At 36.1% G+C, this 20,392-nt stretch overlaps 1 pseudogene across 2 annotated transcripts in view; it reads left to right on the top strand.

The window, feature by feature from the left end:
- The window catches only part of LOC145674449 (glucose dehydrogenase [FAD, quinone] pseudogene), a 96,312-nt pseudogene extending 77,563 nt beyond the window's left edge, over positions 1-18,749 (top strand). Inside the window, exon 2 of one of the 2 annotated variants that reach the window (XR_014128937.1) lies at positions 14,644-18,749. The product of XR_014128937.1 is annotated as a glucose dehydrogenase [FAD, quinone] pseudogene, transcript variant X2 (transcript). Of the gene's footprint in view, positions 1-4,649; positions 10,688-14,643 lie in introns of those variants that run through there. The other variant, XR_014128936.1, reaches the window with a different exon arrangement.
- The last annotated feature ends 1,643 nt before the right edge of the window (positions 18,750-20,392 follow it).

The following is a 20,392-nucleotide window of genomic DNA, read 5'->3' as shown; positions in this document are numbered from 1 at the left end:
CCTCTCTTATGAGGTGTTGATTCTGTCCTCCGTCAAGCATTGAACATGCAGGTGCTTGGCAGACGAGCTGCTAGCGACAGCTCGAGACAAAACATCTTCTTTCCCCTGTAACTCCAAACTGGTGACAACAGTCATAAATACCCTTCCGTTACTAGCGGTACCCAACCTGCTAGCGGAGTTATCAATTTTATAACTTGACCTGGATTTTCTGCGGGGATTTTTTTTTTTTTAATCTTCGAAGATAGGATAGTAAGCTTACTGTAGTGTTTTCACTTTTCAGAGGACGGTATCGAGACCGAAACTAGTCTCGATCTCGATCTTAACTCGATTTTGAGACCGAGCTGTGCTTTTCGAAATCGAGACGAGACCGAAACTCTCAGTCTCGTCTCGATACAATTCTATGGATGGTATCAAGACGGAGAATAGTCTTGGTCTCGTCTCGAATTTGGAACCGAGACTACTCAGTCTCGTCTCGATACAATCTCTAGTGTTTTCTATGACATACGTAATATACTGTAGTGGTATGTATAGTCTGTATACTGTAGTGCGTATGTATGGAGAAAATGTATTCGAATAATAAAATTTGGGTCCCCGGTTAACACGAATTTTTTTAACACGAACTCCTGATTTTTCAGTCCCTTGGAATTCGTGTTAACGAGGGTTTACTGTATTCATAAAGCTTAGTTTTCATTATTCATATTGTGTGTGTTATTACACTTCTTAAATTTTCTGTTTCTTTTTCGCAGGCATTCTCGTTTCAATAACATAGGTGTACGAACACTTTCTGCGCTCACTGTATGTACAGTAAATACAAATTTACAATTTTTGACTTTACGAAGTATACAATGTAATTGTTCAATAATTAACATAAGCAGGCATTCATTAATATATATTAATATAATATAATAATTAATAAAACTAATAAGCGGGTGATTGATGACTCAGTGGTAGAGTTTTCATCTATGGTATTCTAACCCAGGACATGTGGGTTTTTGATGGCTAATTTTGTGTTCGAAAATTTTTCCGGTGGTAGGCCTACTCTTGGTTCCCTTTCTTATATTTGTTCCATCATCACTCATTAACGAATTTAGTTTATCAAAACTCTATAGCCATATATTCATTCTGTCCGTCAGTGAAACAAACAGTCTCAAGAACTATCTGATGGATTACCATCAATTTTGGCCGCGATGTACAGAGTCAATAGTTAAGAATCGAGTTCCCTGATGAATGTAATATTCAAACCGGAAGCGGTACAAATCAACCATTTCCGGTTTTAACGTTAATCATTATATAGTAAATATGGTAATAGATAGCGAGAAGCGGTTTCCAGTAATCGACATATATAACATTCATGTAGATAGAATGTTACCCAATTTGTGCATCTGCTGAAAATAATGAGCTTTGGTATTTAGAGATGATTTTCCGCTTTAGAAAATGTGTGCTTGGTAAAGAATGTAGAGAATTAGCTGAGTCAGGCACGTAGCTAGAATATGGTAATAGGAAGGGGGGATCTGTCACGAAATACTGTGGTTATTTCCAGGGCCTCAATCATTCTAAACTATTTTATTGGCAACATATATTGTTTCGTGTAGCCAAGATTTCTAATGGAGGGATGATATGAAATACTGTGGTTACACACCAGAGGCTCGATCAATCTAAATATTTTACTGACAACATACCCATATTGATTGGTTAGGACAATAAAATAAGGATATATTAGTAAGTATTTTAATAAGAAGCTATGAAGAAATCTCGAGTAAAAAAATATAAAAAAGTATTGAAAAATATATAGTCTTCTGAGGTTATTCGAACGGTGTCGAGAATTTTGCGTCTGGGAAATTTGCGCCCTACCTCAAGAACAGGGAAAATTGCGCCTGCGATGTACCTCCACCGGGAAGTTTGAGCCCTGCGAAATAAAAGAACCTATTGGAGCTTACGCATTTGCTCGGAGGGGCTGACATTATAGCATAAACAATCCTCCCCCCACAACCATGCCATTTGTGATTTATTTTCATTGTGGCTATATAAGGGGAGAATAAACTTCAATATAAGCCAAAAGAACACAACGGATCAACGCAATCACTGCTTCTTCCAGAGATGATTTTGGGGGAACACTGGCCTCCCCAGAGCTCTCAGAGTGCCCCCTCGGAGGAGACCAAAATAATACGTCTATAATATAATAATAAATAGAATAGTACCAGCAGTGACCCCCTCCGGAATACTAAGTGTGCTTCCCGGAACATTTTTTCTGAAAGAACGACTGAACGCAATTGTGTGTTTGAAGTGTAATTCCAGCAAGTAAACCCACTGTACATAGTTTTCTTGATAATATTACTGAACTGATTTTACATTCACTTTACATTTTCTTTTCTATATTTTGTGTCCTAAAAAGCCAAACAACTCGCAAGGCTTGTGAACAGAGATATCTGGGTAGAGCCAAACAACCTTTTGTAAATTAAATTATACTCTTTGATTATATTAATAAATAATTATATATCAGTCATTTATACTTTTATTGTAAATTTTGTAGTATAATGAAAAATTGTATTTGTATGGATTGCCCTTTAGTGAACTAAAATTGTATTTTTTTCATTTGTTCGGAATATTATAACGGATGGAGTAACTCACTGAGACGATGAGAGGCAAGCTTAGTTCAAGTGTGAGTGGAAGTTACTTTACACAATACAAAAATAAGTTGAATTGTAGGGCGCTAACATCCCAGTGCAAATATATAGCCGGCGCATTTTCCCCTCTTTTTGCGGTAGGGCGCAATCATCCCAGTGCAAATATATTGCGAGCGCATTTTTTACTATTTTTTTTGGTAGGGCGCAAATTTCCCGGGCGCAAAATTCTCGCATTCAAGGAAAATATAATGTCCGTGAAGTTGACAAGCCACTTATGTCAGACTCCAATTTCGACTTTAAACGTCGCTAGTGCTATGTTAGTGTTCGATAGTGATGTTAGTGTTCGATAGCGACAAATCGTTAGTACTCCACAGATAACGTGTGCTTTTTAAATAATGGATATGTCTTCTAACTGCATGCCAACACGCCCGCTTCTAAGAATCATCTCAAAAATGAGGTTAACCGTTAGAGCAAGTATAAGTGCTCATTAGTGCCATTAACATTAGCGTTAATATCTCCATCGTACGGCCCTTTGAGTATCTTTGCTAGAGTCTCAATGTGTCCTTATATTCTCGCGAACATTCTGACATGCCCAAGTTAGTTACTTTTTATTTTTTTTGCAACTATTGTTTATCTGTTATTGTTTATTGTTTATTGCTAGTCTGCAGAGTAGTCCTTACATTAATATGCCATTGTCCTTGATAATCATTGCGTATTTACAAGCAGTTTGTTATTACTCTTAGAAGATATCAAAAAACAACAGATAAAATCTACTACTTAACGGTTCATATTTTTCTTTTACAGTACATAAACGATTAATAATAATAATAATAATAATAATAATAATAATAATAATAATAATAATAATAATAATAATAATAAGACTATTCCAGCATAAAAGTTATCAATTGCATCACACTGGCAACAAGCGACGCATATTTTAACTTCATAAATATTCGTTTCTCACGATTTTCTGGAAAACTACGTATGATAACATCTTCATTATGTCAAGTTGTTTATCTCAGTGTGATATATGTATTACCTCTGGACAATATCACAGTAAAACAAAAATTAAATATTACAAGTACATCGTACTTTTGGACTACATCTCATTAACCATGGGAAGATTGAGTAGTGTATACTTTAGGATGTAAGTTTCAGCTTAACTTGCATCATACATTCTTAGGATTACAAAAAGAAAATTTGTTCGTTTGCATTTGAACAAAATTCTTAGGATTACAAAAAGAAAAAATAATTTTTCCGAATTCCGGACTTTTTCTGAATTCCGGAATTTTTCCGAAATCCGGAATTTTTCCGATTCCGGAATTTTTCCGAAATTCGGATTTTTTCCGAAATCCGGAATTTTTCTGAATTCCGGAATTTTTCTGAATTCCGGATTTTTTCTGAATTCCGGATTTTTTCCGAAATCCGGAATTTTTCTGAATTCCGGAATTCTTCCGAATTCCGGAATTTTTCCGAAATCCGGAATTTTTCCGAATTCCGGATTTTTTCCGAAATCCGGAATTTTTCCGAATTCCGGAATTTTTCTGAATTCCGGAATTTTTCCGAAATCCGGAAATTTTCTGAATTCCGGAATTTTTCCGAAATCCGGAATTTTTCCGAATTCCGGAATTTTTCTGAATTCCGGAATTTTTCCGAATTCCGGAATTTTTCCGAAATCCGGAATTTTTCCGAAATCCGGAATTTTTTCGAATTCCGGAATTTTCCGATTTTACTTTCCGGATTCCGGAAAGTAAAAATTCCGGAATTGGCCATCCCTACAAAAAGTAATTGGTCAATAGCTTGAAACGATATTCTGAGAAAAAAAATCGGTGTTCATAGCCCGCCATAGAAAGGATATAGTGATATAAAAAAGGAATGAAAGAAGCTGACCTAATAGCAAACCACGAGATTTGGAAAATCAGATTTTTGTATGTTTATAAATTTCTGATGAGTGTTAATTAGTGTTTAGATAATCAAAGTACTCATGTAAAACTCTGAACAACAATTTCTTTCACCTTCCAGGTGCATGTTCCAATAGAATCTCAGATGACAATGGAACTAGGAGCATGTCCAGCAGGAATTGCCAATCCCTGTCCTGGCCACATGAGTGGATTGAGTGCTGTTCTTTTCACTAATCTAATATCTGCATTATTGAATGCACAGTGTGAACTTGGTAATCCTGATGCCAATCCTCCAGATGTTCAAAATTTTCTTAGTGAATACGATTTCATTGTGGTTGGATCAGGTTCAGCAGGTGCTGTAGTGGCCAGTAGATTGAGCGAAATTCAAGAGTGGAATGTGCTATTGCTGGAAGCTGGAGGCGATCCGCCACCGATGTCTGAAATACCATTGCTCTTTTCAAGTCTTCAGAAAACTCAGGTGGATTGGCAATATAGAACAGAACCTCAACCAGGCGCATGTCTTGGTATGAAAGATGAGAGATGTAGCTGGCCTCGTGGAAAGATGCTAGGAGGAAGTAGTTCTATTAATGCTATGCTCTATGTTCGTGGTAATAAACGTGATTATGATAATTGGGCATCAGAAGGTAACGAAGGATGGAGTTATGAAGACGTGCTTCCTTACTTCAAGAAATCAGAAGATATAAAGGTATCTTCATTAGCTGAATCTAAATATCATTCACCTGGAGGATATCTAACAGTGGATGAAGTTTCTTACAGAAGACCTTTGAACAAAGGTTTACTGGAAGCTGCTGCAGAATTAGGATACGAAATCAGGGAAGATATTAATAGTGATACTCAAACTGGATTTAATTATGCGAAAACATCCATAAGAAATGGCACACGCTGTAGCACACTCAAAGCGTTTCTAAATCCGGTTAAGGACAGGAAAAATCTTCATGTTGCTAAATTTGCACATGTTACGAAAGTTCTTATAGATCCCAAAACGAAACAAGCATATGGAGTAGAGTTTATCAAGAATGGTAAACGATTAGAGGTACATGCGAAAAAGGAGGTAATAGTGTCTGGGGGTGCAGTTAATTCTCCACAAATTCTTATGTTATCCGGTGTAGGTCCCCGAGATCATCTTGAAGAAGTAGGAATACCAGTAATTGAAGATTTGAAAGTGGGACATAATCTTCAAGATCACCTAATGGTGTTTGGTCTTAGTATCCATATAAACAAATCAAATTCTGCGGAAGTAGACCCAAAGCAGGAATTGGACGATGTTTATAACTTCCTCATACATCGAAAAGGACCATTGTCTGGAATTGATGTCATCCAGGCTCAAGGATTCATTAATACCAAGTACAATGATCCATCCATAGACTTTCCTGATATCCAAATGCAACATATTTATTACCCCCTGAAGAGTGAGCTTCTGTTACAAGAACTGAATAAGGGTTTCGGTTTTACGTCTGACGTCTACGAATCTGTTTTCCACAAACCAAATCAAATATCTGATATATACATACCGGTTCCCGGTTTACTTCGACCGAAAAGTAAGGGAGTGATTAAGTTGAAAAGTAGTGATCCGCTAGAACATCCGTTAATTTACACGAATTATCTACAAGAATCCATAGATGTACATACTCTCATAGAAGGTATTAAGTTTTCTATCGCAATGGCTAAAACAAAATCAATGCAACGATTTGAAGCTGAATTAAATCCTATTAAGCTACCAAAGTGCGAACAGCATGAGTTTCAGAGTGATGAATATTGGGAGTGTGTTGTGAGACACACCACAACAACAATTTATCATCCTGTCGGGACATGTAAAATGGGCCCCTCATCTGATCCAACTGCTGTAGTAAGTCCAGAATTAAAAGTCCATGGCATTAAAGGTCTGAGAGTAATAGATGCTTCTATTATGCCGAACATTGTTAGTGGAAATACCAATGCACCAACTATTATGATTGGAGAAAAGGGAGCAGATTTGGTAAAGCGGGATTGGTTGTAACAGAATGTTTGTTAATATAAACGCGGCAACATACTAAACAGACCCATTTTTATAGTTTTCAAGGCAAAGACGTTGCTAATACAGTAAAACCTGTCTTTAGCAGAATTGAATGAGACTCGCAAAAATTTCCGTTAAAAATGTTTACGGCTAACGAAGGTAGACCTATACAAAAAAAAGTGCATGCAAATGGACATACGGAGATAAAATAATATGTTGTACCTACCTTGGTCAATTTACAGTATCTACTTCTACAACGTATTTATACGCAAAACTTACAATGAACAAAAATACCTACACACGTTAACTTAATTTTTCCAATAATCAAGGAGGTTTTTCTGTATACAACGCTGCTTGTTTACCCAACTTTCCACCAAGTTTTTAGCAGGAGAAACCATGCATACCAGAGTCATTTCGACGTAAGGCAAATTGTTGCAGTTCCTTTAAACTTTTGACAGAATCTTGATAAATCTTTAGCCTACACTCTTCTTCCAAATCAATGCCTTATTTATCTTCTTTCTCTACCTCCTCTTCTCCTTATTTCTCTTCTTTCTACACCTCCTCTTCTCTTTATTTCTCTTCTTCCTCCACCTCCTCTGCTCCTTATTTCTCTTCTTCCTCCACCTCCTCTTCTCCTTATTTCTCTTCTTCCTCCACCTCCCCTTCTCCTTATTTCTCTTCTCCTTTCAGACTTTTCATATAAGTATCAGTTAAAGCATGCATATCCGTCGTGTCTGCTTTGGTTTGCACATCTCTGTCTGTTTTGCTTAAAAAAATACATCTATCTTCCCATACGATGTCTAAAAAAAACCTCCTAAGTGCTGCAAATTTTCCGCTAAGAGGTTTATTTTGATTTCCGTTGTGCGTGTAATACAGAATCCGTTTAACGAAGGGAATTTAACACGAGTTACACTAGTAAATTCATAGGGTCGTGAAATATTTCCGTTTAACACAAGTTTTCTTTTGATAAAGGGTCCGTTGAAGACAGGTTTCACTGTATTTCGTCTTTAAAGTGATTTTTCAAAGCTAATCATATTAGACTGAAATATAAAGGAAGAAACACTCAGATGTAAACACCGTAATTGATTCATGTGTTTAATGCGTATACCAGAAGATAATTGACAAGTGATTAGTCTCGTGTATTCCTTTCTACGCTTTAAAGCATTTTTCTATATATGTTTTAATATTTTCTGGAGTGCTTCTAAGGTAGTCCACATTCAAGGCAAAAGTAATAAAGCTTCCGGTGTTTCTCAATGCTTCCATATATAACTCTTACTCCAAACGTCTTCCAATTTATACTTACAGTTGTTATGTAAAAGATATTTATGATTTTTATCTCTGGTTTACAAGTTAGATTAAGTAACATAATTGTACGTACACTCATGTCCAAAATGATTGTCGCATGTCTATAAATATATTGTTGTAGGAATATAATTTGATAACGATTTCGCTAGGTATTTCTTATAATGTTAGTATGTTTATAATGGGCAAAGACATGTATGTGGTAAATTTCATGTCAAAAGAACAGTAAATAAGAATAATGTAACGAAAAAATATTTTATTGTCCATTTAGCAAAATTTTGATTTAATCATTCTAATTTTCGTATTTATAATTCTTTTCCTATGAAATTTACCACAAATATACATTTCCCAATTACACACGTAGTAACAGTACCCTGCAAAATCATTATCAAATTATATTCCAACAAGAAGACAGTTATAGATATGCGACAATCATTTTGGACATGACTGTACATATAAAGTGAACTGTGATACGTGAGTTTATGATTCGAATAGCGTCAACGGAGTTTTTCTACTTAAAACAGGGTTCATTCATACAAGTGTTGACTTTCTCTTGATTAAAACGCAAGTGAAAACAAGGATTACCAGACTATTGGTTTCCTGTTATGTTTCTAAAGTAAGGAAATCTCACTAAATTGTGTATAATCAAAAATTAACTTACTGTAGGCAATGACGATGGAAGAATTTGTGGAATGAAAATGTTGAGTATTCTGTTGGGAGTATGTCTGGGAATTATGATCTGTAGGGAATCCCTTGCGCACACATTGTACCTTACTGGATTATGCATGTTTGAATGCCGTACGTGGAACTTCCTTTATGGTGATATGAACCGCCACTCCATGGTTTCCCGTGTTGGAAATAATGTGTGTTACAATGTAGTTTTTCCACGCTTTGGACGGCCTCAGCTCTGAAACTAAGCACTTTCCCAGTAGGTTCATATTAACCTTTTCTCTTATCTTTCTGTCAGGAATCAGCTCCAAAATGTTGTCCGTGTTGTTCTCAAATACCTGTTTTGAGAATGTGTATACTAAATTTTGGAACGTTGTTGGAACATTGTTGGGATTGAGACTTGTATGGAATGAGGCTACGGAGTCGTAATGTTATGGAATAATAGTACACTCATGTCCAAAATGATTGTCGCATAACCTTAACCCGGACGTTTCTTCTCATCTTGTATCTGTGTCACAATGCACATATATTCGAATCTTTCCAGATAGGATTTTAATTTACCCTTTCCATATCAAGACGAAGAAAGCTTGGAATAACTGACATCTTCGTAAATTTGATTCCTCTGTTCACTTACTTTTTACTTGTAAGTCTCCTCCATATAAAACGTATTTAAAGTTAACAACTTCGCCATGGTATTGAACTCCTCTATCTGCTGTGTACCAACATTACAATTATCCTAAAGTGTTTCAATATGTGGTGACGGTGCTTGTTGTTTACCCTTGGATGATGTAAAATTTTCACATCGACAAACTTTGGCGGAATGATTTGTTCGATTGCACTTTAAACGTTGTTTTCCCCAAGTAGGATAATTACTTTCCGTACGTTGTTCCACTTCCAAATTCAAATTGATTTATTTGCACTGCATCTACCCTAGCAACACACAATTAATATATAGACATGTGCCAGTATTCCATAACATTACGAGTCCGTAGCCTTGTAGCCTCATTCCATACACAAGCCTCATTCCATACAAGTCTCATTTCCAACAAACATAATCTCACATCTTCTAAGGAATGAAGAAAGCTTTCTTAATCAAATCACTCCATTAAACAGTAGCTTCTGGATTAATATTATCAATAGAAAATAAAATATAACATGTATAATTCGGCTCATAATTTGTTGACAACATTTTATTGCTGTTACTTTTCTTTTTAAAAAGGGCAATTAAATATTCAATTATTGTAATGTTTTGCTCTCGTAGTGCTCTCGTATTTTATGAAGTGTGGAAAATATCTTTCATTGCTTCTATCGTACGAATCCAGTGGAAAAGTGTTTCCAAGCTTAATCCTTAATTAGGTACCTATGTCTTGGATTTCATTTTAATCATCCATATCACATTCGACTTGATGCTAAAGGTAAAAGTTTAACACTATTCACACAATGGTATAATGGAAAAGTACAAAGTTATTTTTGTAGACATTTTCTCTTTCGATATAAGAATTATTGTCAATAAACGTTGCCAATACAATTTCTTCGAATGTATGTTGTGAGATGGATTTCATGTGCTTTATGCAGAGCCATTTTGACGTATGATTAGCGTCATGCTAAAGGCCTGACTACTGCAAGAAACATATGTTATTCGAACTCCTTAGTATGTTACTAATCATGTTTCAGAACGACTCTGCATAAGGCCTCATATTAAAAAAAAAAGCTGAAACTTTGTTGAAAACTGTGTTTCCTAGAATGATATTTTTGATGTGAACTAATTTTGAGAGTATATATGAACCAATGTGAGAAAATGTATCTTCGTTGTTGTCTGTTAGATATAATAACAACTAATTGATGGTAATAGATATCACAAATTGCTTGAGTGTGATTGTAAATCACTCTGGAGAAGTACCTTTTGGATGAACCATACTGTTTATAAATATATTATTTAACATACAGTACATGTATTCCAGAATATTAACATACAATTCTTGTTTACTTTCTGAGAAAAAATACTGAAACATTGAAAATTCAACTTTCTAACAGATTACTATCTTGATTATTTTGAAACGAGTGTAACATATATCAAGAATTGTCTTTCCTATTGTATAGTACAAACTATAAAAAGAGCTTTGAATTAAGAATTGTGTACATATTTGTTACCAATAAACTTTTGTCTTAACTAATGTACTAAGTTTCATTAAATAAATACCTTAAGTTCTTGAAATATCAATATTCTATAGCAAAAACATACAAATAATACACAGGCTGAACAGTTGTTCAAACATAAACTCTGGGACACCTTATAGGTGTACTAAAGTTGAGCTTTTTTTCCTGAAAATTCTTCTATGTGAGACTTTGAGAGGAAGGCAGGGAAGGTACACAATTCGTAGTAGAATAAGTCTTGGAGAAGATTAAGTTCCATTAACTCATATTACTTGTTTTATTAAAAATAAATTAATCGCTGTGCAAAGCAAACTAATTTATCCTTATAAAACTAATATCTTGTCATAGTTTCACCAACTAACCACTTGCCTTCATCAGACACTAACCTGAAGAGAATGTTTGATGAAGCCAAGTGGTTAGTTGGCGAAACAATCACAAGATATTAGTTTTATAACAATAAATTGGTTTCATTTATTAAGGGATAAATTCGTTTTTAATTATAATATATAATGAGCAAAATTTGTATAATGGAGAATATTATACTTGCTTTACGTTCAAATTTCTACATGTGAATAACCTGAAAGTAACACCTTTAACATTCTCAAAGTACAATAATTTGTTAAATCAACATTTGCTCACAAACTATATTAAGCCCTTGCGTTCCAGGTGCCATTTTCTTATGTGCGTGCTGTAATATCGGTTCCATTTTGTTAAAAGACTTTCTAGAACGTTATATAGGGCATAGTTATTGTGCGTGCGTGAGGAGAGCATTCAACATTACTGATAAAAACAATTATTTGCATTGTGGAACATTTGGACTGGAAAAGGTAAATTCTGATGTTCAGAAGGAATTTTATGCTGCTTTAGGTTGGCAACACTGACCGGAGGTCAAAGAAGAAGTTTTTCTTTTTCCAATCTCAAAGTTGGTAAGGTTATCGTCAAAACAAACACATGTGTGTTGTAATTGAATGCTCCCTTAGACCTGCCATCTACTGAGAACACATTTTTTGTCTTTCCTGTTAGTAAAGTGCTGCCACCTAAGGAGAAGTAATAGAACTAAGTATTGTCTTTGATACCACTAACAAATTTCATCATCTCCAGGATTAATACGAAACTTAATATAAAGGATACATTTTCATGACATCCACATGGATATCACTGGTACGCAAGGTGATAATACATCTTAATTTAAAATGTTTAATGAATTTAACTCGAAGAAACAAAATTAATATCGTAACACTTTTTACTAACTTACCAGGTGTTGCTACATGAACTTCAAGAAAGTGTTGCACAAATAATTTGATTGAAGTAAGGCTCGAATGAGAATAATGCTGTATAGTACATTCGATCTATGCTTGGCATTTGTTATAATAAGTTGCTACACGACACCTACCCTTACAGTTATTGTTTCAAGTGTTTTTTGTCCTTTAAGCACGTATGTTTCTTAGCAATATTATCATTGCATCCTTTGCGTAGGGAAATTTCCATTACAGGTGCAAACATAATATTATTTGAGTGAATATTTCTTTCTTTCTTTCTTTTTAAGAAACTTAGATTTTCTGAAAACTGGACCATTTCACTATTCCGAAAATCTTCTTATGCAACATGCAGAAAAATGTGTCTAATCTAGAGATGGAGTGGGTCAGTGGTCATTGGACCCACTGCGACCGAACGTGACCCGTCTATCCACTCTTATACCACCGACCTACCATGATCCTCTCTGACCCACTCTGACCCACAGACCTACTCTGCTCAGTGCATTGTAGACAGCATCTTCTGAACACTGGTGAATTAGTCTACGCTTTACTTTCAACACCTTCGCATTTTTTGTTCTGAGATGAGTATATCTAAGTGAAAAAAGAACTTCAGGCACTTTTGGATATTGATATTTGTAATTGTAATAATAGCAATAGGGCTTACTACTTGTCTTTCGAAACACAGCCGAATTTTACATTTTTGCCCACTACGTTGGTCTGCTTTACCTTGATTTGAAACTTTCAAATTTCATCCTATTTTCCACTGAAAAGTATATGTAATTCAAGAAGGGAATAATTATATATGATAATTAAATTGAAATCCATCATAATATGGCCCATGACATGTCCCGTGGCCATGAGCTTTTCTATCGTAAAGCTCAGATCCACTGGTATTGTAACACACTGGCGCTTGAGCGATTGACCGTAGAAATTCAGAATCCGATTAATGATAATTTCACAGCCTTGTTTTATTACAAGTGTAAACCCTTTAGTCAGTGAAGAGGAGGATGTGGATCGTGCGTCAGAATTGATGACGAGGGTTTTGGTGGTTCAGAGTGGTTTATAGTGGCTGGTAGGTCCAGCGAGTCGTAAGTCACGGTGGGTGGTGGGTCATGGGTCAGGTTTTAATCGACCCATGCTGTATGTGGTCTGATCACTGTAGAAGTAAGCAAATATATTTATTTACATGAGAGTAAAGGAGGTAATAATAAAAGGAAAAGGATAATGTTGCAAAGGGAAACGGAAACATCCCAGAACAGCTCACACAAACCGAAGTTGATCACTATAAAGCCTACATGGTCTGAATCTCTTATTGATCATAAGTACCAGTGAGCGCTCTGGCATTGAAGCAATCGTTAGCAGGGGCGGATTAAGGCTTTTGGGGCCCACGAGCCTACTGTTTCAAGAAGGCCCTATGTTACGGATAATTCCAGCACATACATTTTCTTTGCTGCCTTCCTCAGCCTCATAGGCTTATCAAAACACCAAGAACTATGCTGTAATATTTTAATGTACTTCAAGCTTACAATAATTAGTTTAATGGCATTCATTATTAACAATTAAATGCTCATATGCTGCAGTGTAACACACAAATGTCAAATGCAATCCAAATGGTCAACAATCCCTGTAAAAATATTAATAGAGTAAAAGGAGGAAAATCATATAGAAATAGGTAAAGCTGTACAGTACAAGGCTACATTGTTACAAAAGTTTTCTTTCTACATTTTTGTTCTGCAAAGGATTCTATTATGTCATTAAGCGACATTGAAATGACAGATATTTCAAAGAAATTGTCAAAAGAAGTTAATAATTTGGTTTGTAATAGAGGTCCAAAATAGCTCACTCCTTCACAAAATAAGTATTGTGAAAACTTAATTGTAGTGATACCGTGAGCGTAGCGAGCGGGAAAAAAATACTTGGGTCTGAAGCCTATAAGTTGATTGTTATATTTTAGTATTAAAGAGAGGGATTTTGGGGGGAGACTAAGCCTGGGGGCCCTGGAGCCTGGGTTCCATTGGTTCCGCCCTTAATCCACTCCTCATCATTAGTACTACGTCCCTTATATTTGAAACATATTTCATTCCAGTGGAAGTATGGATGAAAAAATAAGGTAAAGCCGTTCTAGAATTGCAATTAAATCATCTTAATTTTCTTTATTTTTCCATGCACACTTTAATGTTCCTGTGTATACCTGTGAGAGTATTAGTAATTGAATCGGTTTTTGTTAAAATACGTATGTACAATTAAAAAAAAAAAAGTTGTCGGAAAATGGCAAAAACTGTATTTTTTACGAGAGAGCAGCTTGGTTTATGAAAAAAAGAAAAATGCCTTATATTTGTAACACGTTTCAAGATATACACGTAGGAGCTCCCTCGTGGCTAAGCGGTTAGCGTACGCGCCTCTGGCGTGGGAGACCCGGGTTTGGTTCCCGGCGGGAGCTCATGTGGTTCGGATTCCACGTTAATCAGTAAGTCCACGTCTCATATAGCCTCGCTGCTGAAAGGGACGATAAACTAAAATCAACTCAACTCAAGATATACACGTCCTTTTAACACAAATTGTTACATCTACCTCTAAAGTATTTATTTCTTTAAAAATGTTAAAATTATGAAAAATGTTACATATGCCCTTTTAACAGAATGCGATTCAATTATGTAATTTAACGAACCATTTTCAGATTAATATAGTAATATAGTGTTTGCTTTCTCTTTAAATTTCAGATTTTCTTACACTAATACAAAGTGTCTTCAATGGAAACCGCTTCATGTCCTGCTGGAATCTCTAATCCATGTCCTGGACACGTAACTGGACTCAGCGCTGTTCTTTTCACAAATCTGATTTCTGCTCTTTTGAACGCCCAATGTGAGCTTGCAAGTCCAGAACGCTACCCGGCTGATGTGAACTCCTTTGAAGAAGAATATGATTTTATAATAGTGGGAGCAGGTTCTGCTGGAGCCGTTGTCGCCAATAGACTAACAGAAGTGGAAGGATGGAAAGTTTTATTATTGGAAGCTGGAGGAGATCCATCATCTTCTACGGTACCTCCAGCACTTTTCTTTTTCTTGCAACAAACAAATGAAGACTGGGAGTATAAGACAGAACCTGAGAGTGGAGCTTCCTTGGGAATGGAAGGTACCCGTTCCCTTTGGCCAAGAGGAAAGGCACTTGGAGGAAGTAGTACGCTGAATGCCATGGTTTACGTACGAGGAAATCGAAGGGATTTTGACCATTGGGCATCTCTTGGAAATCCAGGATGGAGCTACGCAGATGTCCTGCCATATTTCAAGAAATCCGAAGATATTAGAATTCCCTCCCTCGTTAATTCCCCTTATCATTCCACAGGCGGATACTTATCGGTCGAGAGATTTCCATTTAAAAATACAATGGATGATGTTATTTTAGAGAGTGCACAAGAATTGGGATATAACTACAATGACGTGAATGGGGAGAAACAAGCGGGGTCACTCTTGTTACAAGCTACAGTTCGCAATGGTACGAGATGTGATACGGCCACTTGTTTTCTGAGTCCCGTTAGAAACCGTAAAAATCTGCACGTAGCAAAATTTGCACATGCTACAAAAGTGCTCATTGATGAAAGTTCTATGTCCGTTGAAGGCATCGAGTTCATAAAGAACGGCAAAAGACACCGCGTTAGGGTTAGAAAAGAGGTTATTTTGTCAGCTGGAGCTATTAATTCCCCTCAGCTGCTTATGTTGTCTGGAATAGGGCCTAAAAACCACCTCGAGGAACTGGGAATCAAAGTTCTTGAAGACCTCAAAGTAGGACACAACTTACAAGATCATATAATGTACTTTGGCCCTACAGTGTTGGTTGATTCTTCAAGCATAATAAAAGATAGACCCCAAATAGATTCTCTTGATGCGGCTTACCAGTATCTTATCCATAAGAAAGGGCCCTTATCTGGGTGGGTTGGGCTTCAAGCACAGGTGTTTATGAACACAAAAAAAGCAGATCCTTCGGGAGAATACCCTGACATCCAGATGCAGCATTTGTTTTATTTTAAGAACGACAGTCTTGGATTAGCGGGGTTGAAGAAAGCAATGGGTTATGGAACAGAAGCACATAGAGCCATGTTTGAGAAACCAAATTTAGAATCAGATGTTCTTATACATATTCCGAGTCTTCTTCGGCCCAAAAGCAGAGGTTCACTTCGTTTGAAAAGTTCTGATCCTTTCGAACACCCTTTAATTTATCCGAATTACTTTAGCGACCGTCGGGATGTAATAACTTTAATTGAAGGAATCAAACTGGCCGTATCTATGAGCGAAACTTCCGCTATGAAGAAAGTGAAAGCCAAGCTTAGTACTGAGAAAATTTCAAGTTGTGCTCAACATGAATTTGGAACTGATGAATATTGGGAATGTGCAATCAGGCAAGCAGCTGTCACCATATATCACCCAGTTGGAACATGTAAAATGGGACCGGATTCAGATCCAGACGCTGTTGTAAATCACGAACTTAAAGTGCGTGGGGTTAAGGGCTTAAGGGTCATTGACGCGTCCATTATGCCTACTGTTGTAAGTGGAAACACAAATGCAGCAAGTATAATGATAGGGGAGAAAGGAGCAGATCTTGTGAAAAAAGATTGGTTATAAATACCGGTATTCTGTATTCTTTTTCTGTTATAAACGATAAGCAACAATGAAATTACACAGCTCATTGTTCAAAGCTACATTATTATCTTAGCTTCTGTTGTAAACATTTCAACAGTAAGAAAGGTCAAAGGCTTTAAATTGAAAGTTACCTTTATGTTTAAATCCGATGACAAGAAACGAAAGTCTATGATATATTAAAAAAAAAGTCTAAATGTAACAAACTGATCAATAATATCCATGTAATACAGGCTTGCCAACCACACGATAATTTATCGTGATATACAATAATTTGAGCCTTAATGCTATATACAATAATGCTCTTGTGATAATAGTTGACTATACGACAGCTTTAGAACGGGCAGTTTTTTTTTCAGTTTTTGCATGTGCAAATAAACTGTAGATGTGCATTAAAAACACACACACACTGAGGTTTTCAACAGTCATTTTCGCTAAAATAAATCAATAACGATTTGAGAATTGGCAAATGGCAACTCTGCACCCATTCTTTAAATACAATTACGTTAACGACGAGGTGGAAATATTGTTGTTGTGTTAAGAGTGTTAATAAGGATAAAGAAATGCTGAGGACGACATCGATTTGGCGTTCGAAAATGAAGATTACTAGATAATTTTATTGTATATTATTGCTATTATTAGTAGAATTATTCTTGTTTCTAAAATTATTACGTGCATACCAAATATACGATATTTTTTTTTTGTAATATACGACAATTTTGAAGGCGAAAGTCGATAATTTTGTTCTCTGAGGTTGGCAACCTTGATGTATACTGTACACTTAGAAGTATGAGATTCAAAAGAAAACCGCCTATGTAAAAGAATAGCACTTTTCAAATATGATCCATGACCAAAAACAGTATGAATATAAAATGTACCAGAAACAAAAACGTGATTTATTTATTTCTTTTACTCCATATTACAGTGAAGTAGGAACAGAATCTACCCTATAGGCAATTTGGCGCTCCGTGCAATGGTATCATTTTCCACCCCCTTTCCAGAAAAGACAAATCCTAAAAGCCACGACTATAAGTATGCTAACCTATCATGAACAACGATTGATTGATTTTGAGTTTTACGTCCCGGTCAGCAGCGAGGCTATATGAGACGTGCACCTACTGATTGACGTGGAATCCGAACCACATGAGCTCCCGCTGGGAATCGAACCCGGGTCTCCCGATCTTGAACAAAAAAGGGGAAGGAAAGGGTACTCGCCTGTCAGAAACAAGTTCCTTATCACTGAATGTGGAAACAAGTTTTTTTAAAAAAACTTTTAACAGATGTAAAAGGAAAATCAAAAAGTGAAGATAAAAGAGGTATAGATAGACCACATTGACTTGACACCTAGTCTTCTGTTCCAAGCGCTGCTATCGGCTGAAGGAATTCCACTCCCATTCGCTAAGGTTATCTCGTTTAACAACAGCTGAACCTTTATTGGCTCAACTCGTGGGTGTGTCGAGGGCGTGAGCTTTAATTCGCATTTTTGCCACGGCTCAAGACATTTTGGCAGCACTATAGTTGTACTGGAATTGAAAACTGATATATTGAGATTGAAGCTCAATATTGCATTTTATAAAAAGGGTACCATCTTTCCTCTGCATGTGTGTTTGAATTATCTTTCTCTAGCATAATATTGTATTATTTAAGAAAAAACAGGCACAAGGAGGTTGTATTTGTAGTGTTTAAGATTTTCTGAGTACGAGTGTTTTCACCTCCCCTTCGTTTTTCATGATGGGCTGGCATACCTAAAATTGTGGCTTTTAAGATTTGTTCTTTCTGGAGAAAACGGGGAGTAAATGATTCCATTACACGGGGCGGACAGAAGTTTAAAACAATACATACCTCTAGTACACTCAAGCTCAGTAAACTACAATTTTATTTTTGAATAACTATACTTTTAAGCACATGAGAACCAAAACTCTTCTATGTCTTTTCTTGTCATTTTTCATGCTTTGATTAGTGGGAAGTGTCTTCTCAATACAGAAAATACAGTTTATAATACATTCGTGATTGCTTGGTAAACAACGCATGTTGGAGAACAAGGTTGCTACTGGAAGTGAACTGCGGTATTCAGTTTTTACTTCTGTGTGTTCTTTCATATTCTTTTAATGATTGATAGGATAACATTTATTTTTACTTTTCCGAGTGGAATGTTTTAAAAAAAAACTGTGTCTGAATAAAATAATGCAATTACTTTTTCTTGTTTTTATTTTTGAGTCAATTGTTTTTCTTGCTAAATATCTCAAAAATGCAGCAAAAGAATTGACTTTATTTAATGACGACATATGTATGTTAACAAGTCCTGAAATGGGGAAAATAAATAGGTTTGGGTTATAAATGATGCTTAGAATTCATGGTTGAGGGAATGTTTTCATATTTTTGCATTGTCGGATGTCGCTACTTGATCTTCATCCTAAAATCTGAAACCAAGAACGTTGGCCCCGAAGTTTCAAAATATGGGAAGTAAAATTTCCTAATTGAAGCTGTTGGTGCTAGTATCCTCAACTTAAGGTAAGTGTAAAGAGACAAGTTTTGCCGATAGATGCCACTACAGTCTTCCTATCTCTCCCATGTATTTTTTACCTTTCACGAAAATTTACAATTTCTTTTATAAATTTTAACCTAGAGACTTCAAATTTTTAGAGATGGAACTTCATAACCTATTAAAGGGAACAATCTGTGCAGATTGTTTTATTTAGAATTTTCTTCATTGTTGAAACAGTTTTTTTTTTGTTAAAGATTTGGATATTCATTTGAACAATCAAGCCATTTCAACAATGAAAAAAATTCTAGATAAAAAATCGGCACGGGTTATTGCCTTCGATAGATTATGAAGTTTCTTTTCTAAAAATTTGAAGTCTCTAGGTTGAAATTTGTAAGAGAAATCATGAATTTTCGTGAAAGATAAAAAATACATGGGAGAGATACGAAGACTGTAGTGCCATCTATTGGCAAAACTTGTCCCTTTAAACCAACCTTAATATCCTCAAAATAATTATTGTGGACCAGCAAACTCCTTGTGTTTATACGTTTCTGATTAGGCTGCCTCGGATGCTTTTAAATACTAAAAATTGTGTCTTGATTTGACACAGAATCGTAAGTTTGTAGCACATTGAAAAAAAAAGAAGAAGAAGTTCACGAAACTCATATACAGAGTGTCTTGTTCTTTGGACTTCGTTACCAAGATGTGGACTTTGGAGCGTCTTCCATTGTGTTTTTTCAGGGACGCTACCACTTAGGTCTGTTACACAGTCAAGCGGAGCTCCGCGCTCCGTCTTCCGCCCTCCGCGCTACGTGTGTGTGCTCACACAGTCATCCGTAGCTACGCGCTACACGTTACGTGATTACATCACACAATTCTCCTCAATCAGTGTTGCGAGTCAATATGAGAGGATCGAAACGACAATAGTGGCTTCATATTATCTCTGTAAGAAGAGAAAACGAAGAACACAGAATAATAGGCGGTTCCAAAGTCACCCCTTAGTTGCTCAAAGAAGTTTGAAGGGAGCTTTTCTGACTCTGTATGTAGGTTTGCGAGAAGATGAGAATAAGTTCTTCAATTATTTTCGCATGTCAGTCCGGTCGTTAAGATGAATTAATTAAAAAAAATTGCGAATCTCACGAATTTTGTATTCTACGCAAGCGGGATCCCATGAACATGGTCTTAATTCAACTTCTGTAATAAGTCTTTCTGGATCAATCTTCATTATGGTTTTGCTACTATGCACCTTACTCTTTACATTTAAAGGGAAGTGGCTGCTCCGTGCGCGGAGTCCCGCTTGACTATGTAAGCACCCATTTGCTCAATGGCCCTATCCACCTCGCGGAGGATTGAGCG

Source organism: Thermobia domestica, chromosome 17 (assembly GCF_964235325.1).
Source record: "Thermobia domestica chromosome 17, izTheDome1.hap1.1, whole genome shotgun sequence".
NCBI lineage: Eukaryota > Metazoa > Arthropoda > Insecta > Zygentoma > Lepismatidae > Thermobia > Thermobia domestica.
Note: the sequence above shows the minus strand (reverse complement) of the source record. Positions and strands in the feature narration are given on the sequence as shown.